The sequence below is a fragment of the Uloborus diversus genome, chromosome 5 (assembly GCF_026930045.1).
Source record: "Uloborus diversus isolate 005 chromosome 5, Udiv.v.3.1, whole genome shotgun sequence".
Lineage (NCBI taxonomy): Eukaryota > Metazoa > Arthropoda > Arachnida > Araneae > Uloboridae > Uloborus > Uloborus diversus.
The window spans coordinates 159,405,973-159,418,758 of record NC_072735.1 but is presented as its reverse complement, the minus strand read 5'-3'; positions in this window follow the sequence as shown (position 1 = coordinate 159,418,758).

The following is a 12,786-nucleotide window of genomic DNA, read 5'->3' as shown; positions in this document are numbered from 1 at the left end:
TTAACTAATATTTTCAAAGCATTATTTTAATCTTTCCCCATTTATATAAATACTAGCAGTACCCGCACAGCGATGCCCGTGCTAAAAATTTAATGGAAGTCCGTTGAATAAAAAAAATTGACATCTCCCCCCCCCCCTCTGATGTGAAATGATCGTTTTTCTTTGTATAAAATGAGTACACACCTTTTCAAAAAAAAAAAAAAAAAAAAAAAAAACTATTTAAGGTTCTTTGGAATTTAAAACTTTTCGTCAAATCATTAAATTAGATTTACAGTTGCTTTAAAACTTTATTTAGGGAATGAAGCGGTTTTTACTGCAATTTAAAATATTCCCCCCCCCCCCCCCCAAAAAAAAAAAAACCCGTGGAACACTCAAAAATCATCGTCAGAAGAAAAGAAGAAAATGTCGTACATTTCACTCGGATAAAAACAAATCAAAAGTTTCTTTTCTTTCAAAACAAATTGCCAAAACAATGAATTACATTAACGGTTGCCTTAAAACAATAATCCTAGACTGAACTGCTCAGCGCCTAACGTGCCAAGCGACCACGCTACCGGAAACCAGCCCTTTTGCGAGTGAAGCGGATGTTTTTTCTTTAGCAATAATAAATGTTTCGCCAAACAAACAAACAGGTATAAAATCACATTAGCAGTAGCTTTCAAATCTTTATATATTAAGAGCTGCTTTGCCCGGTCTACCTTGAGAACAAAAATTGTGTCAAGTGACATATATTCATCAATTAATTAAAAGAATAACTTAATAACTTAAAGAATAACTTAAATAAAAGAAGAAAAACACCATGCAAAATTATCTTCCAAACAATGACGACAGATTTAAAATACTTTTAAGAAATTAAAATTCGAAAGATGAATTTTAAAAGCGTATAACCATGGAAACATGAAATAAAATAAGTTTAAGAATTCAGATGCAAAATAAGAAAATGAACAATGGATTCAAAAAGCATAACTATGGAAACGCGAAAATAAAATGGATGCCAAATTGAATCAAAATGACATATTTCGAAATTGATTTTAAAACGCTTGTAACTTTTTTTCCTTTGAAAATAGAAGCTAATTTTTTCGACAAAAGGTCGAGAGAGATCTGGAGTAAAAAATCTCGCTTTTTCCAATGCTGTCAAAAAGAAAACTGTGGGTCAATTCCTTCACTTTTTATTGATACATTTAATGAAGAAAGTAGTGCCTAAATTTCAGCTAAGCCTAAAAAAGTTCGAGCTAAAAACGCAAATTACTCCCGCCGTAATTAAGTTAAAGCATAATAAATTGTTTGCACAATAAATAATTGCGTAATAAATTTGAAATAAATTGTTTAGAACGCAGAAAATTCTACCCTTTTTAACGCTATATAATATTAATATGTGCAAGTAATTTTTCACCCCTTTAATAGCCAATAATAGGCAATTTACGTGAAATTTGGGCCTAAATTTGAATAAAAAAAGAACTGTTTATCAGATTTTTTTCGAATTATAGTCTATGTTACTCAGTAAGAAAGCACCTTTCATATAGTGAAAGAATTTTTCAAATAGGTGCAGTGGTTCCGGAGATTACCTCGAACATATAAACACACAAAAATCCGCCCTCTCTCTTTATAATATTAGTAAAGATATATATATATATCTTCCGTTAAATATTGAAAAAAAAAAGAGTTCTAAGTAAGTTGCTGGGATGAAAAAATCGGTGCGAAAAGTTTCAAAAAAGAAAAGAAAAAGAGGGAGGTGGACAAATGAATTTTTTTTTTTTTTTTTGCTGTAAAATTTCAGAAAAAAATGCGATCTTAAAATATTATTTAGGAACATTCGAACATGTACATCATTAAAATTACCATTTACCAAACCAAAGACAGCTGAAATACGTTTCAAACATTTTTTTAACCAATAGAGAAAACGAATAGCCAGAGCGTTATAGAATTACATAACAAGTTTCAATTAAAACAAAACAAACTAGAATATTGTGGCCATCACGAAACTTTCTTCTATATTTTTCTTTTTTTTTCTGATCCCTCCCCATGCTTGACGAGGAAGCAATATTCCCAACAAAAACAAAATTACACATGCAAAAACTTGACGACCATCCCAATGTCTGAATTATTGCAAAAGCAAAGCAAAGAGCGAAAATTGAAAGTTATTTTAAAAGCCTTGCTTGAATTAATTACAAATATTTTATTTGTTAACAAACATGAGATGGCAACAGTTAAAAATTTTAAATCATTGAGATAATATTTCCGATCATTTCCATACAATTAAAATCACGAGAAATACGCAGACGACAATCTATTACGATTTATCTTTCTTATTGTTGCATTAATAAAGCTATTTTTATTCAAAAAAAAAAAAAAAAAAAAAAATCAACACCTCTTGGAGCGATTGGCGTCAAAATTGAACCAAAGCCTGTTTACATATGGATTCACATATATTCCAAATTTCGACCAGAACGTAGCATTACTTCTTGAGATAGGGCACTCACAATGGAAAAAAAGAACGGACGATTGCGCTACCCCCTTTTTAGCTGTTGACACCAAAATAAAATCAGCTCTCATACCCACTAAGGACTACTTGCCGATAAATTTTTCTTTCATTCTGTTCATTATTTCTTGAGATACAGCAGTCACAATTGACGACAAAAAACGTTCTATAGCTCAACCCCCATTTGAGTTATTGACACCAAAATTGAATCAGCACCTGTTCCTGTTAATGGCAACATATGGACCAAATTTTGTCTGATTCCGCCAGTTACTTCCTGAGGAATAGCAAGCACGCGTAACTCAAAAAACGTCCCATTGCTCCACCCCCCCTTGGAGGAATTCGCGCCAAAAACAAATGGGCACAAGTTCACATAGGGGCACATATGTGTACCAAATTTCGTTCGATTTCATGCGGTAGTTTTTGCTGTAGAGCAGCCACAAAAAACTGGTCACACACAGACGTGACACACACACATACATACACACACACAGACAGACAGACATTTTCCAAAAATAGTCGAAATGGACTCAGCACACCTCAAAACGTTCGAATCCGTCAAAATTCGAAATTCGAAAATTTGCACGAATCCAATACTTTCTTCTATGTATCAGATATAGAAGAAAGTAAAAACCGATAGGAAAATAATCATGATAGCTTCCTAGGGCACAACCGTACAAAAATAAGGAAAATATGTTTCAAATAGAGGAAAAGATTCAAAATCTTGTCTAGAAAAGTCACACCAGTAACCCTAATGAGTGTTTAAAAAATGAGTTACAAAAAATTAACGTAAAATGAAAGTTATCAGGAGATGCAGGATTTCTGATATTTAAATAAAAAAAAAAGTTATCTTATTAGGTATCACTAAAAAATACCACCTGCATTCAAAATATTAAACGTTTAACCCTAACTCAATTTAAAATATAAAAGCTTTAAATTATCTTAGTTTGTAAGTTCAAAATGTTAACAGAATGTTTTAAGGTTGCATAATTTTGTACTTTAAACAATTAAAAACATTAGAGTGAAAATTGAAAATTTCGTCGTGAAAAACTAAAACAGCTAAAATGCTTTTTAAAAAGAAAATCTGGAGGAGGATCTTCTACCTTTTTTTCTTTTAATAAATAAAATGATTTAGGGAAGTAGCTTAGGAGGGAGGGACGGAGGAATCGCAGAACCTAACCATTTCCTTTTATTTTCACGAAATCGCCTAGGGAGTGCCCCTGAGCCCCAGCGGAACCAAACATGCCTTACTATCACCTGTTTAAGTCTTCAGTTTCGAAAAATTTCCTGAGCCTGCTCTCTCCCTAACATCGTCAAAGACTGTCTAAAGTTTCATTTTTAGAATCTTCAGGGGCAGAAACCTCCGAACACCACTTTTTCTAGCCTAACATTACTAGCATATGATATAACTCATTTTGCAAACTATTTTTCCCATACAAAGCAATTCTTCTGATTTGTATACTTAAAATCCCTATTTGGTCGCCATGGAAATGTTCAATCAGAATCAAGGTACTCAAATATACCAAAACGAATGATTACCATGAGGGTCCCCCCTCCCCCCCAAAAATTTATATACAACATAATTAATTCATCAACTTTTTGAGTAGAAAATGTTCTTATGTGTTAAATTTTATATGGATAAAATACGTTTTCTTTTTCTTTTTTTCGAATTTCCTCAGAATGACTCTTCCAAAATTCCTTGTAATTCCTCATTGCCGTTTTCTCTAGCTAATCTGCCACTGTCCACTGGACATCTGTAAATACCTACCCTCAGTGCTGGATTTAAGGAGAGGAGGAGACGGGGGTTGCCAAGGGCGGCGACTTATAGGAGGCGGCAAATTCACACTATTTTTATGTTTTTTTCGTTGAAACTCAATTTTAAAACTTGAAAGATGGATAGGGGCGGCAGGTTAAATATTTGCCCCGCCTCGGAAAAAAATGTTGATCCATCACTGCCTACCCTCTCCCCTGAAGTATCCTTAAATAGCCTAAAACTGTGTTTTTAAAACTTTAATTTCGAAAAACCGGCGGGAGAGGGCCACCGAACCCCCTATCCCTTTCCTTCGGGTCAATAAAGATGGCATAAAATCTTTGTTTTTAGAAATTTCTATGAAAGTTCTCCCGAAAACCACCTTTTCTAGAAAAAAGCCCCCATATTGACTCCAGCGAAAAAGATGAGAATGAATCCATGATCCTCTTGCTTCTTACATAAACCAAAGCCTAAAATCATGCTTTCAGTATGCCAATTTCGGAAATTTTCCGGAGGGCAGCAGTCTATCTTGACTTTAATCGAAATTAATGCATCCCCTTAGTATCACTGAAGTTTGTCTACAATTGCATGTTCCAGACTTTAATATGTAACGAATTCTGGTCAGAGGCCCTGAATTTATTTTATATATATATATATATATATATATATAAATGTGTGTATACGTATGTATCTGTCGGGTCGGCAAAATCAGTTTCAACACCCCCCCCCCCAAATAAATGTAAATGGCGACGGCCCTGGCCGTGGTCTAGAGCAAAAAGAAGAAAAGCCATGGATTCCCTTCTTTTCGCTCTAGACCACCACAGTCAATAAGCCCGAAAACGTTCTCTCTTCATCATCATTATTAGTAGCGCAGCAAGAAATTACTTTCTGGGTTCCGTATGGGGTTTTCAGGTACAACCGCTCTTGTCATGTGCAAATAAACTACTATATTAGGATTGGACTGAAGGCTTTAGTGGTTTCTAAACTTCGCACATCCACGCTCCCTTATTTCAGCATAGAATGTTTATTTCCTGCCCTCCCCCTAACTCCCGGTTTTCAATTTTCGCAATAATTCGCTTTCATAAATTTTGTCGTGAAGTTACAATTAATGGCATACGAAAAACAATACCATACGTTTTATATCAAACCTTTTATGAACCAAACTATAGTTTTATGTTCGCAGTAAGTTACCGCTGTTAAGCCTGGTCAAGGCTTGGGGGGGGGGGGGGATTCCACGATTCTTTGAGTTTGCTACAAATGTTCCTGCTTATGAACTTTTCACCTCTTTTCAGCTCCCAAAAGAATAATGAATGCTCTGCTGTTGCTCTCCAAATCAAAACACTGGATGAAAATTCCGAAACGTCACAGATTAGTTTCGGGCAACGTTCCGGGATGGATTAGGTTTACACCAATTTCCTGAGAAAGTTCAGTATTTTTGTGAATAAGTTGCTAAATTGCAACAAGTCGAAAACTTGACGAAGACGAATGAAAATTTTTCACAGCTGTGGAAAATATCGGAATATCGGTAACTACCAGTTTTAAGAAGAACTGAGTTGATTTATTAAGTATATCGCCTTTTGTTCGTTTATGGTCCGTCCAGGTTGACTTAGCTCCCAGTAGGAGCAAAATAAAAGTCTCTGGTTACCACAGTTTTGCAAGTGCCCAATTTCATATTGCTAACAGCTACATTACATCCCTACATATATTTCACCCTTCATTTTAAAAATCTCGAGCCCTTTAGACTTGGCAATCAAGTCTAATTGGGGCCAATCTCGCTCAATTCTGGCAATTCCGCGCGAGCGAAATTAGACGCGAACTTGCTTCAAACAAACTTTGTTGAAAAAAGTTTTGAAGAGGAGCATATTGTATAGTAAATATCTTTTTGATTTGAACACTTTTCCGCTCAATTTTGAGTAGTTCAAATCCTTTAACAGTAGTAACTACGGCAAAACTAAAGGTCAATGTAGATCCTGAACTTAAAGGCGGATTTACTTCAAACTAATTTTGCTTTAAATAGCTTTTAACGACAAACTCCCAAATCCGACTCTTTGAATTTGAGGGCACTCGACTCAGAATCCGACTCCTGTACGGTTCGTTATATGCGAAGTAATTTACAATTTTAGCTAATTTTGAGAATATTGATCAGATACCAGAAAGTCGATATTGGTATACAGGAAAATACTGCCGTGGGCAGGTAAAGAGCAGTAACTGCAAATTTTTCATTCTTCATTTTTTAGCATTTTTGTCGTCTATTGAGCGTTAGTTTTACTGTATACGCTAGCTTATTCGGTTTCCGCTGGAAAAAACCTTGCGAAAATAGCGTCTAATTCCAACATTCACCTACTGTTAGTATTTGAAGAAACGCGTTTTGGATTTAATACTATCTCCAAAACTCTTTTCTGCAGTTACTGCCGTTTACCTGACCACGGCAGAATAAGCTCGTTTAGTTCTGGAAAGAACTTCTTGTTTTAAGTGGGGTTATTTAAAAAAAAAAATGTTTCGGAAATAGGATTTTTTTTTTTAAATTATAAACTTTAGACCTCGTGCAGCACACCTAAACATTTTTTGATTTGAATAAAACATTTCGTGGTATACGTGCATCTGTAGGAGCAACTTTTTATCAACTTGACATTTTGACATACCGTTTTGGCCAGCTCTAAGGTGGTTAAATACAAGTTTGGTCGGTATTGACCGGTTTTTGCCAGTGCCACGGCCAAAATGGGTTTTGTCCGGCCAAAACTACAACCCTGTCTGCTGATCACCTTTATTATCTAGATTATCCGGATTTCCTGTGGCCCTGGTTAGTCCGGATAAATGAGGTTGGACTGTAAGGGAATGTGGAGCAAAGGGAAATAGTTAGGATAACTTACTTTTCCCAAAATGGAAAAGTTAGAAGTTTGCACTGAAAAGTTTGGTACATAAAGAACGAGCAATATATTTTATAATAAAACTTGAATTGAAACATTGTTTTATATTTTTGGTAGTAAATTTGTACCTCCGAAGAAAAGGTAGAAATTTCTCATTTCTTTTTTTCATGGGGCAAAGTGAAAAATAATAATAGTTTAAAAAACTAAAAAAACACGCTTTAGTAGCAAAATGAACTAAAAAGTTAAAAATAATCTTTGGATGACAAGTATATAAAGTAGTTCACCAAACAATTAATTTTACTGTAATAAAAAAAGCGTGGGGGGCTTCTCATCAGTTTTTTTAATTTTTTTCCACTTGTTATCCATGCAAAAATGTAAATAGGCAGCCCCCCACGCTTTTTTTATTACAGTAAAATTAATTGTTTGGTGAATTATTTTATATACTTGTCATCCAAAGATTATTTTTAACTTTTTAGTTCATTTTACTACTAAAGCGTGTTTTTTTAGTTTTTTAAACTATTATTTCAAATAAGATTTAGATACTAAATATTGCTAACTCTTAAATGAAATCTTTGTGCATGTGTTCGATTTTTATAATGGAATGTATCTTAGTATTATATTGCATTATTTACATCAGACATTTTGAATGCTTTCTGGAAAATTCATGTGCAAACGTTGTTACACTTCGCAGCTCTGATTTGTACGTTGTAAGTAATTCTAATAAGCTACTGGCTATTTGTCCAAAGGAAAGTTGGACCCATAAACATACAAGTTAAGCTAATAAAAGCGTGTTAATTGGAATAAACTAATAACTTATCGTTAATAAATTAATTTGATTATAGAATATTGCATTGTCATCAGGTCTAAGGTTGCATTCCAAATTTTAAAAGAATCCGATCACAAAAAGGATGCGAAAATTGAGTTGCAAGGTTATTATAAATTTAATTTCGGTGTAGACTGGATTAGAAGGTACGCCCAATGATTCCCGGAGGTGGACGTCAGCGAAGACCCGCGCCTTAGACCGCTCGGCCACGAACGCTCATAAAGTGGTGGAATGTACTAACAGTAATAAGCCACTAGCTCTTAGTCCTAAGGAGAGTTACTCACAAACATACAAGTGAAGCTAATAAAAGCGTGTTAAAATATTTTTCAAATAAAGTATTTTCTATTAAAGAAACGAAATGAATAAAAAAATTAATAAGTTATTATGCGAGGAAAAAAAATGAGTGAATAAAATACTAAATGAATAAGAAAATAAGCAACTGAATCTTACTACTATTATATATGCGAAAGTTTGTCTGTATGTGAATGTTTGTTACTCTTTCACGCAAAAACTACTGAATGGATTTTGATCAAACTTTACAATAATGTAGCTTATGCATCAGAATAACACATAGGGTAGTTTTCATCCCGTTATGGGGGCAAAACCCCCCATGGGGGCGATAAAATACAATTTTCGTATAAATTCTCTAATATGGGGACGAAAAAATACTTGCACATTTTAACATTATGTGTCCATCGAAAGCTGATTTTTCTGCTGAAGATGGCACCTGTTCGAAATCTCTAAGTAGAATAAAAAACAAGTTATGAGCTTTTTAGTTTCATGTCCGAAGGCTTTCATTAACCCAATTCAGTATTTCGTGTATCATCTCAACTCCCTGTCGATAGCTATAATTGTTGCATTGTTGAATATTTTTGCTTTTTGTCTGACTGTTCAAGGCTTTTCTCAAGTCAAATCTTAAAGAACGTTTTCCACAAGATTGGCAAAAAATAAATCGATGTAGCTGATTATTTTCCATTTTAATAGAACTTTGATGACATTAATGTTTTTTTTAATAAATATTTATTTGTGCTGATTGGACACGTACTCATTATCCAATCCACCAGCAAGGAATCTCGCCTAACGTTTTGCAGAAACATTTCAGTAGCTGAGGCATTTGGTATTTTTTTCAATTGTTGCTGTTTTTGAAGCTAAAGACTACGTAAGACTGTTTCTCGGTTTTCACCATGTTTCCAAAATATCGACATGAAAAGAATCCTTAAAACTTTTGTTAAAATGTAAAATAATCCGCCAACTAAATTAGGCAAATCCATAAACAAAAAAACTTGCATTAATTTGTCGTTGTGCACAATTTCAAACAATCGCCAAATTTTACTACTTATTTTGTAAACATTTCGGATGAAGATTTTTAGCATTATTATTTTATGGTCACCAGAAGTAGCTCAGTATTTTGCGACAATATCTCTTCGACGAAAAGTAGTAACACAGTTTTACAAAGTAGGGAAAGGGAGCATTATCTAAGGTATCCCAAAACGATTACCACAAATTGGGTAACATATTAAATCGATCCAAGAACCCACAATAATTGAAATTTTCAAAATAACTAAAGCAAGTATAAGGGGATTACTGACAGCTACATTTTTTAAAGCAGTTTGTACTTCAATAGCCATATAGAGAAGGTTTTAGACTATGTTTAAAATAAAAAATATTAACTGATAAATCTTTTTAGAAAAGTGAAGTTTAATTTCATGTTTTAGAAAATTTTCAAATTTGTATATGATTCAATGTCGTGCTTTCGTTTCTAAAAGAATACTACGTAGGTCAGTCTTAAAGTTAGTTGCACTAATTCTTAAATATGTTCCATATAAGACGATTTTGATGAAACTCTGTGGCAACTTCAGACATGTACCTTTATCGTGTGACGTAGTGGCTTCCCCAAGGCAAGTTTAGTTTTCTGGTAATCAGTCTTAAATATGTCTCGACAGCTGCAAGTAGCGTCCAAATGGAAAATGCTTGCAGTGGTTCGATTTTGAGGGAACAAGGTACAAATACTTGAAATTTATGGGCATTAGCATGAATTGTATGGTGAAAATGCAATGTTACGTTAAGCTCTCGTGAAATGATGCAACATGGTTGAGAATAGACGTACAGATATTGACGACGCTGAGCTCAAGAGAAGGCCAAGTTAGGTGGGAAGTGTGGGATCACCTTCCCTGGCCGCCTAAACCTTTCACCTCCTGACTTTGATGTTTTTGGTCCCATGAATCAAGAACTTTCAAAGCGATGATGCCATTCGTATGACGAAGTGAAAGCGCTGCAACCCAACAATGGTTATCCGACATTGAACGGGATTGCTTCGCAGAAGGCATCGAAATACTTGTACCACGACTCGAAAATGCTTAAATAACGGGATGGTTATGTTAAAAAGTAGATTTTGAAGGGAAGTTTAAGATAACATTAAAGTTATTGTAAACTTTCAATCCTTTTTTGTTTTCTTGAGCAGTGCAACTAACTTTCTGACTGACTTCGTATTTTGTTCATCATGTTTTTATTGCCATTTTACTTTAATGGCTAAGGAGGAAGCTTCATTTTCACTCACGTCAAAACGGTGTGTTTTGCGTTCTTTCAGTGAAAACAGAAAGCGAATGGAAGTAGCGATTGTTGCTCATAAATACACTGACCCAGGCAACGCCAGGTATTTTTGCTAGTGAATAAATATGGGAATTATTAAATGAAGGAGTGTGAATGAGAAATAATTAATAAATGAATAAAAAAGCGATTTGATAAAACATTGAACAAGTAATTGAAATGAACTATTTCACTTTGCCCGCATGCACTAACTATACAAAGCATTTAAAATACAATAAGCATTATATTAAACAAATAAAAACTGAAATGAATATTGGTAGGTCCCAATTAATCTTTGAAGCGTTAATAACAAGAACTTTATCATTCAAAAATAACAGAATTAATTTTTGATTTACAAAAAAAATATTACATATAAGTATCAATTTTTGAAAATAGCTTGCATTATCATATTCTTGATTTTCAGAGGTAATTTTTTCTTGACTGAACATGCGTTACTACATAATTGAAATATTACCTGATAGGTAACGCTAAAAGCCACCATTGCACTTTGTCCCTCTATTCCACTTTGCCTCACACACATTCCCTTACTATTTTCTTTACTAATAATAAAGCTGAAAGTCTGTCTGGATGCCTGGATCTCTGTAACGCGCATTGTGCCTAGACTGTTCGGCCGATTTTCATGAAATTTGGTACAAAATAAGTTTGTAGCATGGGGCGTGCACCTCGAAGCGATTTTTCGATTTTGTTCTTTTTATATTCCAACTAGCTAACCCAGCCACGCGTTGATGTGGCTGAGAATGGAAATAATTTTTTTCTCATTATTCTTATACGGTCAAATTAATAATTTTAACAAAGCTGGAAAAAGTTCAGTCGATTTTGAAATCACAGGGAATTGAGAATGGTTGAGTTTGGCCGGAAGTAAGAACTTATTAAATTTAGTAAGTACTAACTAAATTTTCTGTAGTACATTAGTTTGTGCATTACTTATCACACTTACGTTTAGTAAAGTTAGTAAGTACTTATTTCTGTCAAACGCGCAAAAAAACTTGAAAGTAGTAGGTAAAGTACCGGAATATTGAAAGTAAGCATTAATCAACATACACATTTTTTATGTACATTTTATTCATCTAATTCCATAGTTTTTAATCGATGAATTCTCACAAAATATACTAAATGAATTGATAAGCTACAAAAACGGAATTTTACAAATAAGGTAGATAACATTGATCTAGAGCTATTGTTTCGATTATTTTAAATTACTAAAACTGAATATTATCTTTGTACTAATTTGTTCACAATACTTTTGCTAATTTATCTTTTGCTAACACAAATAGATTTGACGGTTTTCCTTTAAATTTTCCCGTCAAGATTGTTGCTTCAAGAACAATTCCGGTGATCCTTTTGATAACTATACGTGTATATTTGCAAATTTTAAATGGGTTTAAATTATGGAGAAGATTAATTGGTGAACCAATTTTCAACTGAAGATTGTGTGATGTCATTCCTGGTGTATCCAAAGCATTTAAAATTCAGTTGGAAACTTTACGGATTCGTTCTCATCAACAAATTTATCGATTGATTTAAATGACTTCAAATTACTGGGCAAGAAATGTTGCATCTAAAAGTTAGCTGTGTCTGCATTAACGTTTCTTGCTGCCAAAATAGCGCGATTACTGAGACAATTATGATGAATAAAAAATATCTGCGAATACACTCTCAATTAATTAACTTTACGTCCCGACGGCAATACAGAATTTATCTGGCTATTTAATGTACTATGTATTTTAATACAGTTCAATTTCAGTTTCCAATACCCAGCAATTGCTTAGAAAATACTTGCATACAAATTTGCAAAATACTATCGCATTATCTCGACATTACGTTATAAAAACGATTGTTTTAAACATGCGCTGATTCAATAGGAATAACTGGTAATGTCTGCCGTAAGTTCTCAGACAGTATTCAGACAATGTCGCCTAAAAGTTTATCGTTGCCGTTCAAATCTTGCATAATCCCATGATGTGCTTCAAATGAATGCTTTTACTCATGAGCCATAGTACATTTATCCCAAATTATAATTGCCCTCTTTTGCAATGCTACAGCCATTCCGCGTTTTTTTTCTTTAATGTTACACATTGCGTGTCGTTTGTTATGAATATCTAATAGGCAACTTTAAAGCTGAATGTGCTATTCGTCTAGCATCTAAAAAAAATAGCAGCAATGCTTGACGCTGCAATTGTCACTGCAATTTTCTGTTGCGAACGTATCTTTACAAGAATTTATGATATTAAAAATCTCTTGGGGAAAAATGAAAGAAAATAAA